The 20,388-nt window shown below is 42.7% G+C and overlaps 1 protein-coding gene across 2 annotated transcripts in view; it reads left to right on the forward strand.

Annotated features, from left to right (window-relative positions):
• The first annotated feature begins 8,093 nt into the window (after window positions 1-8,093).
• PHF24 (PHD finger protein 24) overlaps window positions 8,094-20,388 on the forward strand; it is a 146,513-nt gene continuing 134,218 nt past the window's right edge. The window contains exon 1 of one of the 2 annotated variants that reach the window (XM_056547404.1): window positions 8,094-8,492. The gene's annotated coding sequence lies outside the window, so the exon portion shown is untranslated. The remainder of the gene's footprint in view (window positions 8,493-20,388) is intronic. The other variant, XM_056547403.1, reaches the window with a different exon arrangement.

Genomic DNA, 20,388 nt, shown 5'->3' on the forward strand with positions numbered 1-20,388 from the left:
TCATACTGTACCTTTGTAGAGGTCCCCATAGTCAGAGTCCCTAGGAACGTCGGGGTCCCTCTTCTATAGTTATCCCCTCGTCACCCCTTAGTTGGTTCATATAAATATAAGTATAAATATGTATATATTCAAATGCCTACCTGTTCAGCGTAGCAGGAACTGCGGGTCATGTGATCAGGGTCAGAACTCTATGGTTTTGTTAAAGGACCTTTGGTGGTTCTCATGACGTGTTCACCCACAATGCAATGTAACGGGGAGTGATAGTTGTTATGGACCAATCCAAAACGGCCAGCCCCTGCCCATATAAGGGAGCTGCGCCATCTTGATCGCTCTCTTGGGTTGCTGATTCTGGAAGAGGTAGGACCTCTGCAGCTTACAAGACAATTTACTGGGCCAAAGCATTGTGGCCTCGGCCTATAACAAAACGGTTATACTAAGCAATTCCCCGCTACTCTCCGCAAGATCACTGGACCTAAACGCACTCTTAAATCCAGCGGATCTATGCTACAACATCTCTGAGAAGCTAAATTGAGCGTATCTGATCCCAACCAACTGTCAATCGCTGCTCAGCTATATCTGTAGAGACTCTGTTATCTGGACTGTTACTATTGCTGCATGTACAGAAATTCTTCAGTAAAAGTTCCTGCAAGTTTTCAGTTAACAGTGGTTGTGGACAATCCTTTATTCTACATCCATCTATTGCTCTTGGGAAGGGTGGCAAAAGGCCTATCAAGATTACAGTATTTAACCCTCACCCTGGCATCACAAGTGACAAGGGTTAACAGCGCCCTTTATTATTCTGAACAGCAACACCCTAACTACCCTACACCCCACAAGGCTTTATCCCCCAAAGCCACCACAGTTATATGGTATGTAGTGTATGTGCTTGGTGTATACTATATATAACGGTGCGTGGGGGTTGATGGGGGGGGGGGGGGATTTTTATTTTTTACTTTTTTTAACCTCCTACCTGTCCCTGTACTGAAGCTCACCCTGCACTAAAAGCACTTCTTCAGTCCTGAGGGGAACAGATCTGGTCAGAGGGGGGATCCCTGGCTTCTTCTCTCAGCTCTGCCCAGTGACTGAACTCGGTGGGCTAGCAGAGCTGAGAGAAGGGGACATTAATGCCTACTCTGCCGATTGCTATTGGTCGGACCAATAGCAGCACTCCTGGGGAGGGGACAGGATCGCCACCTCCCCCCCAGCTACAGGAGGTGATTGTATACTACACCGCCAATCACCTTCTAATTCCGGGTCATCGGGTCACACGTGACCAGTATGACTGGAATCGCCGCAGATCGCTGGTGTGAATTTGTGCCGTCTCAGGACCCCCCTCAGCGTTGTCACGGGATGCCTGCTGAATGACTTCAACAGGCATCCTGCTCCGCTCCTTGCACGTCACGCGGTGGGAACCAAAATTCCCATGGGCGTACAGGTATGCCCTGGGTCCTTAAGTACCACGGCATCAGGGCGTACCTGTATGCCCTTGGTCCCTAAATGGTTAAAGATCGTGGTTTATACACTGCAGCTCTATGTACGCATGCGCAGACACGGCGCAATACGTTACCATAGATACATAGAGAGGCTTCTTACTGCAAATGCGCTATGTGCTAATGCTGGGATATTGGATCACATCACTATGGTTACCAAGACTCTCCTACTCCCGTGTATTCAACTCGGTACGACGCACTTCCAGCGCGCATGCGCTGTATAACATACTCATGCTACTTTCCTCCATTACAGGTTCGGGGGAGTGATTACTCCCTTCTGACTGTAAGATATTGCTTTTATGTGTTTTTAATCACTGCACTGATGTCCTGAGTTATAATCAGGACCCTAGGAAGGGTGTTGGTTATTTTGTATGGGTATTGACTGTATTATATGTTTGATAATTATGCAAATGGACTGTTTATGTATAATGGAGTTTCGATTTACACTTTATTTGTTAATTGGATAGGAGATTGATACTCTTATCTAATGTTTGAAATTCACCATTTGTACTGAGCTTGAGAAAGACCCGGAGAGCTGGTGGAAACGTTGCTGTGCGACATTCACTTTTTTTGATGGAATAAATCTTGACGTTTTTTCATGTATTGGAGTGCTGCGGATATCCTACATTCTGTTAATATATGGACTCCTGACCCGGGTCTGGGCTCTGCGTGCACCTAGCATTAGTTTTTGGATTTTCTCTGGATAAAGTGAGTGCTGTTTTTTCTTGTCATTATACACTGCTCAAAAAAAATAAAGGGAACACTAAGATAACACATGAATGAATGAACTAATTGTATGAAATACTTTCGTCTTTACATAGTTGAATGTGCTGACAACAAAATCACACAAAAATTATCAATGGAAATCAAATGTATCAACCCATGGAGGTCTGGATATGGAGTCACACTCAAAATCAAAGTGGAAAACCGCACTACAGGCTGATCCAACTTTATGTAATGTCCTTATAACAAGACAAAATGAGGCTCAGTAGTGTGTGTGGCCTCCACGTGCCCGTATGACCTCCCTACAACGCCTGGGCATGCTCCTGATGAGGTGACGGATGGTCTCCTGAGGGATGTCCTCCCAGACCTGGACTAAAGCATCCGCCAACTCCTGGACAGTCTGTGGTGCAACGTGGCATTGGTGGATGGAGCGAGACATGATGTCCCAGATGTGCTCAATCGGATTCAGGTCTGGGGAACGAGCGGCCCAGACCATAGCACCAATGCCTTCCTCTTGTAGGAACTGCTGACACACTCCAGCTACAGGAGGTCTAGAATTGTATTGCATTAGGAGGAACCCAGGGCCAACCGCACCAGCATATGGTCTCACAAGGGGTCTGAGGATCTCATCTCGGTACCTAATGGCAGTCAGGCTACCTCTGGCAAGGACATGGAGGGCTGTGCGGACCCCAAAGAAATGCCACCCCACACCATTACAGACCCACCGCCAAACCGGTCATGCTGGAGCATGTTTCAGGCAGCAGATCATTCTCCACAGCGTCTCCAGACACTGTCACGTCTGTCACATGTGCTCAGTGTGAACCTGCACAGGACGCCAGTGGCGAATTTGCCAATCTTGTTGTTCTCTGGCAAAAACAACTAGGCAAAAACAAGGAGCTTTGAGATGTTCTCTGGCAAATGCCAAATGTGGATTTCGGGCCCTCAGACTCCCCTCATGAAGTCTGTTTCTGACTGTTTGAGTGGACACATGTACATTTGTGGCCTGCTGGAGGTCATTTTGCAGGGCTCTGCCAGTGCTCCTCCTTGCACAAAGGTGGAGGTAGCGGTCCTGCTGCTGGGTTGTTGCCCTCCTACCGCCTCCTCCACGTCTCCTGATGTACTGGCCTGTCTCCTGGTAGCACCTCCATACTCTGGACACTACGCTGACAGACACAGCAAACCTTCTTACCACAGCTGGCATTGATTTGCCATCCTGGATGAGCTGCACTACCTGAGCCACTTGTGTGGGTTGTAGACTCCATCTCATACTACCACTAGAGTGAAAGCACCGCCAGCATTCAAAAGTGACCAAAACATCAGCCAGGAAGCATAGGAACTAAAAAGTAGTCTGGGGTCAGCACCTGCAGAACCACTCCTTTATTAGGGGGTGTCTTGATAATTGCCTACAATTTCCACCTGTTGTCTGTTCCATTTGCACAACAGCATGTGACATTGAATGTCAATCAGTGTTCTTCCTGAGTGGACAGTGTGATTTCACAGAAGTGTCATTGACTTGGAGTTACATTGTGTTGTTTTAGTGTTCCCTTTATTATTTTGAGCAGTGTAGTCATATAGATAGATAGATAGATAGATGATAGATAGATATTAGATAGATAAATAGATAGATAGATAGATAGGAGATAGATAGATATGAGATAGATAGATGATAGATAGAGAGATATTAGATAGATAAATAGATACATATGAGATAGATAGATAGATAGATATGAGATAGATAGGAAATAGATAGATAAATAAATAGATATGAGAGATAGATAGATAGATAGATAGATAGGAGATAGATAGATAGATATGAGATACAGCAACAGAAGAATACAGCAGCACACTGCCAGCACAAGGATATAGGTGAAACATGAACATGCAGATAAAACATGAAGAGCTATACAGCTATGGTGTAATAGATGCAAATGTGAAACTATGAAATAGTGAGGCACTTAGCTCTCAAATTTGTCTCCGCCCAAGGAGGCTACCTTATCGCGGTGGGACGGTCCAAGCTATTTGACCGCCGGCGGAGACAAATTTGCGAGCTAAGTGCCTCACTATTTTATAGTTTCACATTTGCATCTATTACACCATAGCTGTATAGCTCTCCATGTTTTATCTGCATGTTCATGTTTCACCTATATCCTTGTGCTGGCAGTGTGCTGCTGTATTCTTCTGTTGCTGTATATCTAGCCTAGTAGCGTGCACCTGCAGGCCAGGTCCATATAATAGTTTGGTATCAACTAAAGTGCTGGCTGACTTATTCTTTGTCTGTATTGCACATACGGGGGAGTGGCTACCTCCATGTTGGCCTTGCACCCCACCCACCTCTATCAGGTGTATATAAGGTGTCTTGGATGTTCCAGATCCTGCCATGCTTACTGAACTGTTCACACAGAGGCATATTCACAGTGTAGGGTCCGTCCCAGGAGGCCACCTTATCGCGGTGGGACGGTCCAAGCTATTTGACCGCCGGCGGATACAAATTTGCGAGCTAAGTGCCTCACTATTTCATAGTTTCACATTTGCATCTATTACACCATAGCTGTATAGCTCTCCATGTTTTATCTGCATATTCATGTTTCACCTATATCCTTGTGCTGGCAGTGTGCTGCTGTATTCTTCTGTTGCTGTATACCTAGCCTAGTAGCGTGCACCTGTAGGCCAGGTCCATATAATAGTTTGGTATCAACTAAAGTGCTGGCTGACTTATTCTTTGTCTAGATATGAGATAGATAGATAAATAGATAGATATGAGATATATAGATGGATAGATATGAGATAGATAGATATGAGATAGATAAATAGATAGATATGAGATAGATGGATAGATATGAGATAGATAGATAGATAGATATGAGATAGATATGAGATAGATATGAGATAGATAGATATGAGATAGATAGATGGATAGATATGAGATAGATAGATAGATAGATATGAGATAGATAGATAGATAGATATGAGATAGATAGATAGATAGATGGATAGATATGAGATAGATAGATAGATGGATAGATATGAGATAGATAGATACCATAGACATTATATATTATATATAGAAGATACATATCAGATGGAAAGACTGACACCAGAGAAATGTACCATAGATAGATAGATATGAGATAGATAGATATGAGATAGATAGATGGATAGATATGAGATAGATAGATAGATGGATAGATATGAGATAGATAGATAGATAGAAAGATATGAGATAGATAGATAGATGGATAGATATGAGATAGATAGATAGATAGATAGATGGATAGATATGAGATAGATAGATAGATAGATAGATACCATAGACATTATATATTATATATAGAAGATACATATCAGATGGAAAGACTGACACCAGAGAAATGTACCACAGGTAAAGACCTTAGATGAGGTAAAATGTAGCAGAACTGAGAATGTCACCTGTTGCTGGGTTTGTCGGCTCTGCTCAGTTAGTCTCTAGTTGGACCCATTTCTGTTTGCTACCAATGTACTGTTCCATTGTTAACCCTTAGCGTTCATTCACACTTCACAGTTTTGTTTAAAAGAACTGGGCTTTTATTTATGTTGAATAAGGTTTCAGTCAGTAACTGCTCCACACTGCCCCTGTGTGACTGAGGCCTTACAATAGTGCCCCTGCCAGTCAGCACACCCTCCCATACTGAGTGTGCAATATAATCCAAGATAACAACATATTATACACTGGAATACACACGATACAGCTGTGCAGACAACATGCGTGAGAAATTACAAACTCAGCACTGCTACATCTGCAGAGAGGTATAGACAGCAGGGATCATACAGAGTGTGTGCTCAGGGCTGTCCATGGTGCTGAATCCAGGACTGTGACCACTGTATACTACAGACAGCTGCACATCACATACTGGGCCGGACTGGCCTACTGCGATAGCGGGAAAATTCCGGTAGGCTGCCCGTGCTTCGCTTCCCAATGCAAAAAATAGCCCAGGCTGGCCGCTGCCTGCTTCATTTCAACATACAAGGTCCTGACATTGGTATCAGGACCTTGTGTGCAGCGACCAGGGGCTGACTGAACTGCCGATCTGTTCAGACGTGGTCCGAGGGCAAAGGGTCCGACGCAACCGCCGCTGCTACTGAAGATCCAGGACACTTGTCCCGGATCCCCAGGCAGACAGCGCTTCCTCTCAGTGTGAGCCGCATCTGCAGCCTACACAAAGAGGAGACATGACCTCTGCCCCCCGTAGTGCAGGCGCTGATGATGTCACTCATTGATGCCTGCACTGTGAAGGATAGAAGACGCGGATCCCTGCTGCCTGAGATCGCTGCGTGGGACATCATCAGGCAGGGCCGGACTGGGGATAAAAACCAGTCCTTATTGCATTCCAGCCCCACAACATTGTGCCAGCCAATGGCCACTGAGCGCAGGCGTATCACTGTATGTCGCTATATGTATATATATATATATATATATATATATATATATATATATAAACAATATATACAAACACACACATACCTATATTACCTATATTAATGTATTTGAATATACATATATATATATATATATGTATATATATATATATATATATATTTAGATAGATAGATATATACATACAGGTATGTTATACCAAACTACCAATTAGTTTGGTAGTTTGTCCACATATTAGCTAGGCAGGACATAGTAGATAGTCCCTCACATTAGGTGTAGGCTGCAGAGTTCCTCCAAATTAGATGTACGCAGCAGAGTTCCCCCACATTTGGTGTAGGCAGTAGAGTTCCCCCCACAGTAGGTGTAGGCAGCAGAGTTCCCCCCCACGGTAGGTGTAGGCAACAGAGTTCCTCCCCAGTAGGTGTAGGCAGCAAAGTTTCCCCACATTAGCGAGGCAGCAATATAACTGCACATTAGGTGTAGGTAGCACAGTTCACAAGACATATGATACAGTATGGAGGTTACTGTGTATACATACAACCAATCCATTACTATATACAAGATACATGGTACAGTATGGAGGTTACTGTGTATACATACAACCAATCCATTACTATATACAAGATACATGGTACAGTATGGAGGTTACTGTGTATACATACAACCAATCCATTACTATATACAATATACATTGTACAGTATGGAGGTTACTGTGTATACATACAACCAATCCCTTACTATATACAATATACATGGTACAGTATGGAGGTTACTGTGTATACATACAACCAATCCCTTACTATATACAATATACATGGTACAGTATGGAGGTTACTGTGTATACATACAACCAATCCCTTACTATATACAATATACATGGTACAGTATGGAGGTTACTGTGTATACATCCAGACAATCCATTACAATACACAAGATACATGATACAGTATGGAGGTTACTGTGTATACATACAACCAATCCATTACTATATACAATATACATGGTACAGTGTGGAGGTTACTGTGTATACATCCAGACAATCCATTACAATATACAAGATACATGATACAGTATGGAGGTTACTGTGTATACATACAGACAAACCATTACTATATACAAGATACATGGTACAGTAAGGAGGTTATTGTGTATTCAGCCAATCCATTACTATATACAAAATACATGGTACAGTATGGAGGTTATTGTGTATACATACAGCCAGCAATGTTATACTATTATACAGGTTACATGGTGTTTACAGTGTAAATTTGCTGCCCGCAGTCTGTAATATACAAGCACTTGACCTGGTTACTAGAGGAATGACTGGGGGCGCCGCAGCCTCCTAAAGGAACATCTCCCATAAACAGGGAGAGGAGACACAAGGAATAGGAGGAGCCCTGACAATGACTGGAAAAGGTGGGGTGAGCCCGTAGAGGAGGAGGCTGTGAGGGAGGGGGAGCCCTGCAATATTGGTACTTTCCATCTAACGTCAACCAGCTTAACCCTTCCTATCATCAAGCAGGTTGAGGAACGTCTCCAAGTGCTCCTGCAGGTCTTCTGCTCCTGAAGGGGTTAATTGAGCACAAGGGATGGAGGGGGGGTCTGTAATGCATTGAAGAAGCAGCAGCTGGTACCAAAGCAGCCCCCGAGGGCACAGCAGTGGGCTCCATCATTAGCATCGGGCAGCATCCTTCTCCTTATCATTCAAGTGCCCGCTGCTACCAGGGATGGAGTAGAGAGGAGTTGGGTGGTAGTGGTGGTGGAGGGGGCATCGGCTGGAGACAAGAAGGTTGGCATCTTGGAAGGACAATCTAATGGCATTGAGAAGACTGAGCTGGTACAAGTAGTAGCTGCAGAAGTCAACAAGGGTGAGTGACTTGTGCCCGCATCACCACCACCTATGTCTTCTGCTGCACCTCTTGAATTTTGCAGAACTTGGTCTATAAACTGCGGTCCTCCAGCTGTTGCAAAACTACAACTCCCAGCATGCCCGGACAGCCGTTGGCTGTCCGGGCATGCTGGGAGTTGCAGTTCTGCAACAGCTGGAGGAAGTCCACCATTTGAAGACCACTGGTCTTTAGTGTCCAGATGTGGTTATAGGGTCTGAGATACCTGGATCTTCACTCTCCTGTCTCCGTTACATGCTGGGAGTTGTAGTGTTACAACAGCTGGAGGTCCTCAATTTTAAAACCACTTATTTATAATATGAAGATATGGAACCCTAAACCATTGGAATCTTCCTTCATGTAGTAGGAGTTATAGGGTTGGGTGCATGTGTGAGATACCAGGACGTTCCCTCTTCTGTCTCCGTTACATGCTGGGAGTTGTAGTGTTACAACAGCTGGAGGTCCTCAATTTGAAGACCACTTGTTTTTAGTATGAAGATATGGAACCCTAAACCATTGGAATCGCCCTTCATGTAATAGAGGTTGTAGGGTTTGGTGAAATGTGTAAGATGCCTGGATGTTCAGTTTCCTATATCCGTTACATGCTGGGAGTTGTAGTGCTGCAACAGCTGGAGGTCCACCATTTGAAGACCACTGGTCTATAGTATGAAGATATAGACCCTTAAACCATTGAAGTCTTGGTTATTGGGTTGGGTACATGTCTGAGATTCCTGGAGTTCCCTCTTCTATCTCCGTTACATGCTGGGAGTTGTAGTGTTACAACAGCTGGAGGTCCTCAATTTGAAGACCACTTGTTTTTAGTATGAAGATATGGAACCTTAAACCATTGGAATCGCCCTTCATGTAGTAGGAGTTATTTGGTTGGATGCATGTCTGAGGTACCTGGACATTTCCCCTTTTGGGTCTGTTACATGCTGGGAGTTGTAGTGCTGCAACAGCTGGAGGTCCACTATTTGAAAACCACTAGTCTATAGTATGAAGATGTGGGACCTTAATCCATTGAACTCTTCATTCATGTAGGAGAGGTTATAGGGTTTGAGATACTAGGACATTCCCTCTTCTGTCTCCGTTACATGCTGGGAGTTGTAGTGTTACAACAGCTGGAGGTCCTCAATTTGAAGACCACTTGTTTTTAGTATGAAGATATGGAACCCTAAACCATTGGAATCTTACATCATGTAGTAGGAGTTATATAGTTGGGTGCGTGTGTGAGATACCTAGACATTTCCCCTTTTGTCTCCGTTACATGCTGGGAGTGGTAGTGTTGCAACAGCTGGAGGTCCACAGTTTGAAGACCACTGTTCTATAATATCCATTTATAGAACCCTAAACCATTGGAATCTTCCTTCAAGTAGTAGGAGTTATAGGGTTGGGTGCATGTGTGAGATACTTGGACATTCAGTCTCCTGTCTCCTTTACATGCTGGGAGTTGTAGTGTTACAACAGCTGGAGGTCCTCAATTTGAAGACCCCTTTTTTTTAGTATGAAGATAGGGAACCCTAAATCATTGGAATTGTCCTTCGTGTAATAGAAGTTGTAGGGTTTGGTGAAATGTGTGAGATATCTGGACGTTCAGTCTCCTATATCCGTTACATGCTGGGAGTTGTAGTGCTGCAACAGCTGGAGGTCCACCATTTGAAAACCACTGGTCTATAGTATGAAGATATAGAACCTTAAACCATTGAAATCTTCCTTGATGCAGAAGAGGTTATTGGGTTGGGTACTTGTCTGAGATTCCTGGACGTTCCCTCTTCTGTCTCCGTTACATGCTGGGAGTTGTAGTGTTACAACAGCTGGAGGTCCACCATTTGAAGACCACTGGTCTATGGTATGAAGATATGGAACCCTAAATCATTGAAGCCCTCCTAGATATGTAGTAGGGGTTATTTGGTTTGGTGCATGCCTGAGATACCTGGACCTTCCCTCTTCTGTCTCCATTACATGCTGGGAGTTGTAGTTATACAACAGCTGGAGGAAGTCCACCATTTGGAGACAACTGGTCTTTAGTGTCCAGATGTGGAACCTTAAACCATTGAAGTCTTTCTTTATGTAGCGGGGTTATAGGGTTGGGTGCATGTCTGAGATACCAGGACCTTCCCTCTTCTGTCTCCATTACATGCTGGGAGTTGTAGTGTTACAACAGCTGGAGGTCCACCATTTGAAGACCACTTGTTTATAGTTTAAAGATAGGGAACCCTAAACCATTGGAATCTTCTCTCATGTAGTAGGAGTTATATGGATGGGTGCATGAGTGAGATATCTGGATGTTTTCTTTTCTGTCTCAGTTACATGCTGGGAGTTGTAGTGTTGCAACAGCTGGAGGTCCACAGTTTGAAGACCACTGGTCTATAGTATCCATATATGGAACCCTAAACCATTGAAGTCGTCCTTTATGTAGTAGGGGTTGTAGGGTTTGGCATATGTCTGAGATACCTGGACATTCAGTCTCCTGTCTCCGTTACATGCTGGGAGTTGTAGTGCTGCAACAGCTGGAGGTCCTCAATTTGAAGACTACTTGTTTATAGTATGAGAATATGGAAGCCTAAACCATTGGAATCACCCTTCATGTAGTAGGACTTATATGGTGGGGTGCATGTGTGAGATACCTGGACCTTCCCTCTTCTGTCTCTGTTACATGCTGGGAGTTGTAGTGTTTCAGCAGCTGGAGGTCCTCGATTTGAAGACCACTTGTTTTTATGACGATAGGTAACCCTAAACCATTGGAATTGTCCTTCATGTATTAGAAGTTGTTACATTTGGTGAAATGTGTGAGATACCTGGATGTTCAGTCTCCTGTCTCCATTACATGCTGGGAGTTACAGTGCTGCAACAGCTGGAGGTCCTCCATTTGAAGACCACTGGTCTATAGTATGAAGATATAGAACCATTCAAGCCTTATTTGGTGCAGTAGGAGTTATCGGGTTGGGCACATGTCTGAGATACCTGGACATTCCCTTTTCCTTCTTGGCTACATGCTAGGAGTTGTAGTGTTAAAACAGCTGGAGGTCTTCAATTTGAAGACCACTGGTCTATAGTATGAAGATATGGAAACACTAAATATGTAGTAGGGGTTATTTGGTTTGGTGCATGCCTGAGATACCTTTCCCCTTTTGTTTCTGTTACATGCTGGGAGTTGTAGTGTTGCAACAGCTGGAGGAGGTCCACCATTTGAAGACAACTGTCTATAGCAGTGGTCTTCAACTTGCAGACCTCCAGATGTTTCAAAACTACAACTCACAGCATGCCCGGACAGCCGATGGCTGTCCGGGCATGCTGGGAGTTGTAGTTTTGCAACATCTGGAGGTCTGCAAGTTGAAGACCACTGCTATAGACAGTTGTCTTCAAATGGTGGACCTCCTCCAGCTGTTGCAACACTACAACTCCCAGCATGTAACAGAAACAAAAGGGGAAAGGTATCCAGATGTGTGAACCTTAACCCATTGAAGTCTTTCTTTATGTAGTAGGGATTGTTGAATTGTGTTCATGTCTGAGATACCTGGACCTTCCCTTTTCTGTCTCTGTTACATTGTAGTGTCCAACAGCTGGAGGTCCTCAATTTGAAGACCCCTGATTTATAGTATCAAGATATGAAACCCTAAATCATAAAAGTCTTCCATCGTATGTAGTAAGGTTTGGTAAAGTAAAGGTTTGGCGCTTGTCTGAGTTATCTAGACGTTCCCTCTTCTGTCTCTGTTACATGCTGGGAGTTGTAGTGCTGCAACAGTTGGAGGTCCACCATTTGGTCTATAGTATCCAGATATGGAACCCAAAAACCATTGAAGTCCATTGAGGTTTATTAAGTTGGGTGCATCTCTGAGATACCTGGACGTTCCCTCTTTTGTCCCCTTACATTAAAGGGTTAAGTACCGTATGGACTCTATAAGTGCAGGGACTGCGGTCATTATTAGGATTTGGCGCACGTCCTTTCATAGGGGATTATTATTCTGATTGACGGGGAATTTACATTGTGAGCCCCAAAGATGGTTATGAAAAGCTGTAATGCGATGCTACAGTATATGTTGGTGATATACAAATGAGTGAGGCGTAGAGAAGTCACTGAGCTGTATGGGAGGGGGGGGGGGGGGGGGTTGTTAAAATGTGAAAAGTCTCAGCTACTCCCTGGACTTCTGACGGTGTCTTGTGATGGGAGAACGAGCAGGAATACTTGGTGCTGTAAAGATGGAAAAACTGCGCAACTAGATACTGTGGTCAATTGGCCAGAAGAGCTGACAATCTAATAGACGTCTACTGAAGTAATGAGATGGGGGCGGGCGGGTATTGTCTGCAACATGTTTTATTCTAGATGTTTGAAAGATGATAGATAAATAGATAGATATATATGAGATAGATAGAGAGATAGATAGATAGATGGATGGGAGATAGATAGATATTAGATAGATAGATATGAGATAGATAGATAGGAGATAGATAGGCGATAGATATATGATAGATAGATATGAAATAGATAGGAGATAGATAGATATGAGATAGATAGATATGAGATAGATAGATATGAGATAGATAGATAGAGAGATAGATAGATAGATAGATAGATAGATAGATATGAGATAGATAGATAGATATATGATAGATAGATATGAAATAGATAGGAGATAGATATGAGATAGATAGATATGAGATAGATAGATATGAGATAGATAGATAGATAGATAGATATGAGATAGATAGATAGATATGAGATAGATAGATAAATATATGATAGATAGATATGAGATAGATAGATATGAGATAGATAGATATGAGATAGATAGATATGAGATAGATAGATAGATAGATATGAGATAGATAGATAGATATGAGATAGATAGATAGATAGATATATGATACATAGATATGAAATAGATAGGAGATAGATATGAGATAGATAGATAGATAGATAGATAGATATGAGATAGATAGATATGAGATAGATAGATATGAGATAGATAGATAAATTTATGATAGATAGATAGATATGAGATAGATAGATATGAGATAGATATGAGATAGATAAATAGAAGATAGATAGATATGAGATAGATAGATATGAGATAGATAGATAGGGGATAGATAGATAGATGATAGATAGATAGATAGATAGATAGATAGGAGATAGATAGATATGAGATAGATATGAGATAGATAGATAGGAGATAGATAGATAGATATGAGATAGATATGAGATAGATAGATATGAGATAGATAAATAGAAGATAGATAGATATGAGATAGATAGATAGATAGATAGATAGATAGGGGATAGATAGATAGATAGATAGATAGATGATAGATAGATAGATATGAGATAGATAGATAGATAGATAGATAGATATGAGATAGATAGATATGAGATAGATAGGGGATAGATAGATAGATAGATAGATAGATAGATGATAGATAGATAGATAGATAGATATAAATTGAAAGGAGAGCAGCACCCGAGCAAACAGGAATTGGTGCACGCAGAGTCCAGACCCGGGTCAGGGATCCATATATAAACAAAAATTGGAAATATCCGCAGCACACTGAATGATAAAGTCCAAAAAAAGGTTTTATTCCATCACAGTGAGGGTGTCCAGAACAACGTTTCAACCAGCTCAACCAGCTGAGCTTGAAAAAGACCAGGGAGCTGGTTGAAACGTTGTTCTGGACACCCTCACTGTGATGGAATAAAACCTTTTTTTGGACTTTATCATTCAGTGTGCTGCGGATATTTCCAATTTTAGATAGATAGATAGATATGAGATAGATAGATATGAGATAGATAGATAGATATGAGATAGATAGATAGATAGATAGATAGATAGATAGGAGATAGATAGATATGAGATAGATAGATATGAGATAGATAGATAGATAGATAGATAGGAGATAGATAGATATGAGATAGATAGATATGAGATAGATAGATAGATAGATAGATAGATATGAGATAGATAGATAGATAGATAGACAGATAGATATTAGGTAGATAGATAGATATGAGATAGATAGATAGATAGATAGACAGATAGATATTAGGTAGATAGATAGATATGAGATAGATAGATAGACATAAGTTAGATAAATAGAAAAAGAAGGACAACCACAAAATATGAGTTTTGCCTGTGCTATCACATGATGCAGTGTTGAAGATTCTGTCCCCATTATAAATGTAGCAGAGCTGAGATTGTTGCTCAGATATTCACATGTTTTCATCCTGGTGCTGTATAATAGTGCAGATAAAGCTATTGTTCAATGACAAATTCAGCTCTGCTACATCTGTAGGTGAGGATTCTGGTGAAGATGAAGGAGGCAGCAGAGACATAGGGAGTAGTGTGGATTGTAAATCTCAGGGGGTGAGTGAGATCCTTCATACTGGGTGAATTATTGATGTCATCGCCTTTGTCGGTGGAGACATCAGTCCTATATTCTCCTGTAATATATGAGGGGGGTCTGGAGCGCCGTGATGTCATGAGCCGCACATGGATTCACTGGGGTGATGGACCCTGTAACCCCGGAGGGAAAAGAGAATCATTACAGGAGTTTATTCAGAAAAAAATATTTTATATCTATTTATCTATCTATCTCATATCCATCAATCTATCTATCTCATATCTATCTATCTATCTATCTATCTCTCTCATATCCATCAATCTATCTATCTCATATCTATCTATATATCTATCTATCTATCTCATATCTATCTATCTATCTCATATCTATCTCATATCTATCTATCTATCTATCTCATATTTATTTATCTATCTATCTATCTCATATCTATCTATCTATCTCATATCTATCTATCTCATATCTATCTATCTCATATCTATCTATCTCATATCTATCTATCTATCTATCTATCTCATATTTATTTATCTATCTATCTATCTCATATCTATCTATCTATCTATCTATCTCATATCTATCTATCTCATATCTATCTATCTCATATCTATCTATCTATCTATCTATCTATCTCATATTTATTTATCTATCTATCTATCTATCTCATATCTATCTATCTATCTATCTATCTCATATCTATCTATCTCATATCTATCTATCTATCTATCTCATATCTATTTATCTATCTATCTTTCTATCTATCTCATATCTATCTATCTCATATTTATTTATCTATCTATCTCATATCTATCTATCTATCTCATATCTATCTATCTCATATTTATTTATCTATCTATCTCATATCTATCTATCTATCTCATATCTATCTATCTCATATCTATACTTCTCGGCTCGGCAGTTGATGACTTATCCTGCATAAATTAGTTCAGCTTTCAGGTGCTCCGGTGGGCTGGAAAAGGTGGATACATTCCTAGGAAAGAGTCTCTTAGGAATGTATCCACCTTTTCCAGCCCACCGGAGCACCTGAAAGCTGAACTCATTTATGCAGGAAAAGACATCAACTGCCGAGCCGAGAAGTTCGTGACGAATCGAATTTACTGTAAGTTCGCTCATCTCTAGTGCTAATGTATTGGTCTAAGTGCATGATCGTAAGAAATGTACAGGCCCAGATATACCAAACTGTGTGAGAGACAAAATAGACTGATTTTCCCACAACAACCAATCACGGCTCAGCTAACTAGCTCTGCTAAAGTGAAAGCTGAGCTGTGATTGGTTGTTGTAGGGAAATCTCTCCACTTTTTCTCTCACACAGTTTGATAAATCTGGGCCATAGAATGTGTGTTAAATAAAACAATCCAGGTTATCTAGGTGCAGGGCTCAAGTCCTGCAGGAACGCGTGGGAACTGAGTTCCTGCACTTTTTCCGCAGCAGGAACACCATTCCCATTAGCAGGAGTCTTGCAGGACCAGCCCTTAAGTGGAAATCTTGGGTGAGTTCCCTCACTTTATTTCCCAGGACTTGACCCCTGTCTAGGTGTATGTATGAATGTATATGGACTAAGTAAAAGGGGTACTCTGGCCCTAAGACATCTTATCCCCAATCCAAAGGATGACCTCGGGGGTCCCGCCACTGGGGACCCCCGCAATCTTGCATTCGGCACCCACCTCTTTGAGCTGCACGCCACGCTGCCAGCTCACAAACTGCCGGGTGCCGACCACGGGGCCCCCCCGCACCAGCTATGCAAGTCTATGGGAGGGGGCGTGACGGCCGTCACGCCCCCTCCCATAGACTTGCATAGCGGGGGCGGGGCGTGACGTCACACGGCGGCGGGATAAACGGTGTAATGTGTGAAAGTAAAATGGAGACCTATGTCAAATAAATGAAACGTAGACAAATAACCACCAATGAGCTAATGTGAGTATTAGGTGCATGGGCACTAATCTACACCAAGGAATACAAGGACATGGAAATGTGATACAACTTGTTTTATTTAAAGGGGTACTCCGGCCCCAAGACATCTTATCCCCTATCCAAAGGATAGGGGATAAGATGTCTGATCACGGGGGTCCTGACGCTGGGGACCCGTGCAATCTAGCATGCAGCACCCACCAGTAAGTGCTGGAGGTTCTCACTGTTATGCCTCCCGACCACAGGGATGGAGTATCGTGACGTCACGCCTTGCCCCCTCAATGCAAGTCTATGGGAGGGGGCGTGGCGCCCCCTCCCATAGGCTTGAATTGAGGGGGTGGGGTGTGACATCACATGGGGGCAGAGTCGTGATGTCACGATACTCCACACTGAGAGTCTCCAGTGCTTCCTGCAGTGCTTACAGGTGGGTGCTGCATGCTAGATTGCAGGGGTCCCCAGCGGCGGGACCCCCGCAATCAGACATCTCATAAGATGTCTTGGGGCTGGAGTACCCTTTTAAATTGTACAAAAATAAAGCAAAATAGCGTGGTGAATGGTGAAGCTTGATCAAGGCCCCCACTACGAATCTGCATGAAAAAAAAACAATATCAGCATAGGTTGAGTTTACGTCACTTATAACATATACATAATAGTGAGATCACAGGATAAAATAATCAAATAAATTGATCTAAACAATTCATAAATCCCTGGTGTGACAGTGAAATCCACATTAAGCCCCTGTGGGCGATGGGAACCCAGTTTGTGGATCCATCTCAATTCGCATCGTTTGAGTTTGCTCACTCTATCGTCCCCCCCCCCCTCTTGGACATGGGAACATAGTCCAAGAGAGTAAATCTCAAGTCATGTTCATTGTGACCTACCTCTGAAAACAGTTTTGAAACTGGTAAATCCATCCGCTTCTTGCAGTTGGAGTACCGATGTTGGTTGAACCTCGTACGGAAATCCAATGTAGTTTCCCCTACATAGAGTTGGTTGAACCGATCTTGGTTGAACCTCGTACGGAAATCCAATGTAGTTTCCGCTACATAGAGTTTGTTGAACCGATCGATGTTGGTTGAACCCCGTACGGAAATCCAATGTAGTTTCCACTACATAGAGTTGGTTGAACCGATCGTTGTTGGTTGAACCCCGTACGGAAATCCTATGTAGTTTACTCCTACATAGAGTTGGTTGAACCGATGTTGGTTGAACCTCGTATGGAAATCCAATGTAATTTCCCCTACATAGAGTTGGTTGAACCGATGTTGGTTGAACCTCGTATGGAAATACAATGTAGTTTCCCCTACATAGAGTTGGTTGAACCGATGTTGGTTGAACCCCGTACGGAAATCCAATGTAGTTTCCCCTACATAGAGTTGGTTGAACCGATGGATGTTGGTTGAACCCCGTACGGAAATCCAATGTAGTTTCCCCTACATAGAGTTGGTTAAACCAATCAATGTTGGTTGAACCTCGTATGGAAATCCAATGTAGTTTCCCCTACATAGAGTTGGTTGAACCGATGTTGGTTGAACCTAGTACGGAAATCCAATGTAGTTTCCCCCACATAGAGTAGATGGCAAGGACAGGTAAGTACATAAACTACAAACTCAGATGTACAAGTCAGGTACCATCTAATCTTATACATTGTGTTTGTGGTAAAATGTTTGAAATTTGGACCATCAACAGGGCGCTCTAGGCGTCTACCTATTTTGCCTATAGGTAGCCTTTGGTGCTGGGACACCACGTTATTGTTTTCAATGGGATTCTGTTGCACTACCGAAAGAATTAACATATTCATTCTTTTGGCAGAATCCACTCGAAACTTCATTGCCGTCTATGGAGACTGCACATTTCCGAGCGGTCCTAGTGCAGGCAGAACATGCTATTTGCAGAATGTCCGCCCTACAGAAGAGGCAAATTACATCCATGACCCTGCTGTCTCCTACAGGCAGAGAGACGTTCAGACATCACGTTGTACAGTTTAGGGAACACGGCCTTACAACGTGACGCCGATCTCAACGCTTTCATGTTAAATGTCAGGAGACCCAGGCTACGACCACATAGAGCTGGAGACCTCCGGATGATTCACCGTCCTGGTGTCCATTGTCACATCGCTCGTGTCTCCTGTAGGGCTTTACCCTGTGGACACCATTAAAGCTTCGAGTCTTTAGATTCGCTTCCTTTCATGTTGTATCTGGCGGAGGCTGACGTGACAATGATGTGCGCCGCTCGTAAGGGACAAAGCTTCATGTCACCGACAATAATGTATCCACAGGACCTAACGTAACAACTGGGGGAGCAGGAGCACGCTTGGGGCTGAAACTGTTTTTAGTATTTTTTTTTTTACCTTTAATTTGTTTCACCAGTTTATGTTATTTACATCATTTCCATTTTGGTCTTGATATATTTTTTTAGAGGTGGTTAGAGGAACCTTTTATAGGGCTCGTAAACATGGCATTAATATAGCTCTATTATATATATTAAATATTATTAGATATTTATTTATAGTTTTTTAATTACCGTATTTTTCGCCATATAAGATGCTCCGGCATATAAGACACACCCAATTTTAAAGGGTGAAAATGTAGAAAAAAAAGATTCTGAACCTTCAACCTGCGGACCTCCAGATGTTGAAAAACTACAACTTCAGGCAAGCCCGGACAGCCGTTGGCTGTCCGGGCATGCCAGGAGTTGTAGTTTTGCAACATCTGGAGGTCCGCAGGTTGAAGACCACTGGTATAGGAGGTAATACTCACGTGTCCCCGCCGCTCCGGACCCGTCACCGCTGCCCTAAATGTCGCCCTCCATCGCTGACGCCGCTTCCCCGGGGTGTCCCCGTCTCTCCGTAACGTCTCTGCTGCCGGGTATCCTCGCTCTCTGTTGCTGCCATCACGTCGCTATGCACGCCACTACGCACGCCGCTCCTATTGGATGATGGGACGGCGTGCGTGACGACGTGATGACGACGAAGGAGAGCGTCGGCCATGCAGGGGATCCCGTCACGGAGCAGACACCGAGGAGGCAGGTAAGGTCCCTCCCAGTGTCCTGTAAGCTGTTCGGGACGCCGAGATTTCACCACGGTGGTCCCGAACAGCACAACTGAACAGCCGGGTTAGTGTCACTTTCGCTTCAGACGTGGTGGTCAGCTTTGATCGCCGCGTCTGAAGGGTTAATACAGGGCATCACCGCGATCGTTGATGTCCTGTATCAGCCATGGGTGCATGGCCGCAGGGACGGCTGCGATAGGACAGGTTTTAATGTGTATTTGCCGTATAAGATTGCCTATTAGTGTTGAGCGCGAATATTCGAAATATGTATTTTTACCACGAATATCGGCACTTCCCGATTTCTTGAATATTTAGAATATAGTGATAGTGACGAATATTCTTTTTTTTTCTTATGCAAATTTATGCAAATATCGGCACTTCCAGACTGGACACTGATCCCTCCCTTCTTTTAGGTGAAAGATATAATTGCGCATGCATTTAGATAGATCTCGCATTTCGCATGGATTAATAAACGCAAAACAAATAGATAATTATTATTTTTTTTATATGTTATTAAGAAATTAAAGGGGTACTCCGGCACTAAGACA

This window comes from Hyla sarda, chromosome 1 (assembly GCF_029499605.1).
Source record: "Hyla sarda isolate aHylSar1 chromosome 1, aHylSar1.hap1, whole genome shotgun sequence".
NCBI classification, from domain to species: Eukaryota; Metazoa; Chordata; class Amphibia; order Anura; family Hylidae; genus Hyla; species Hyla sarda.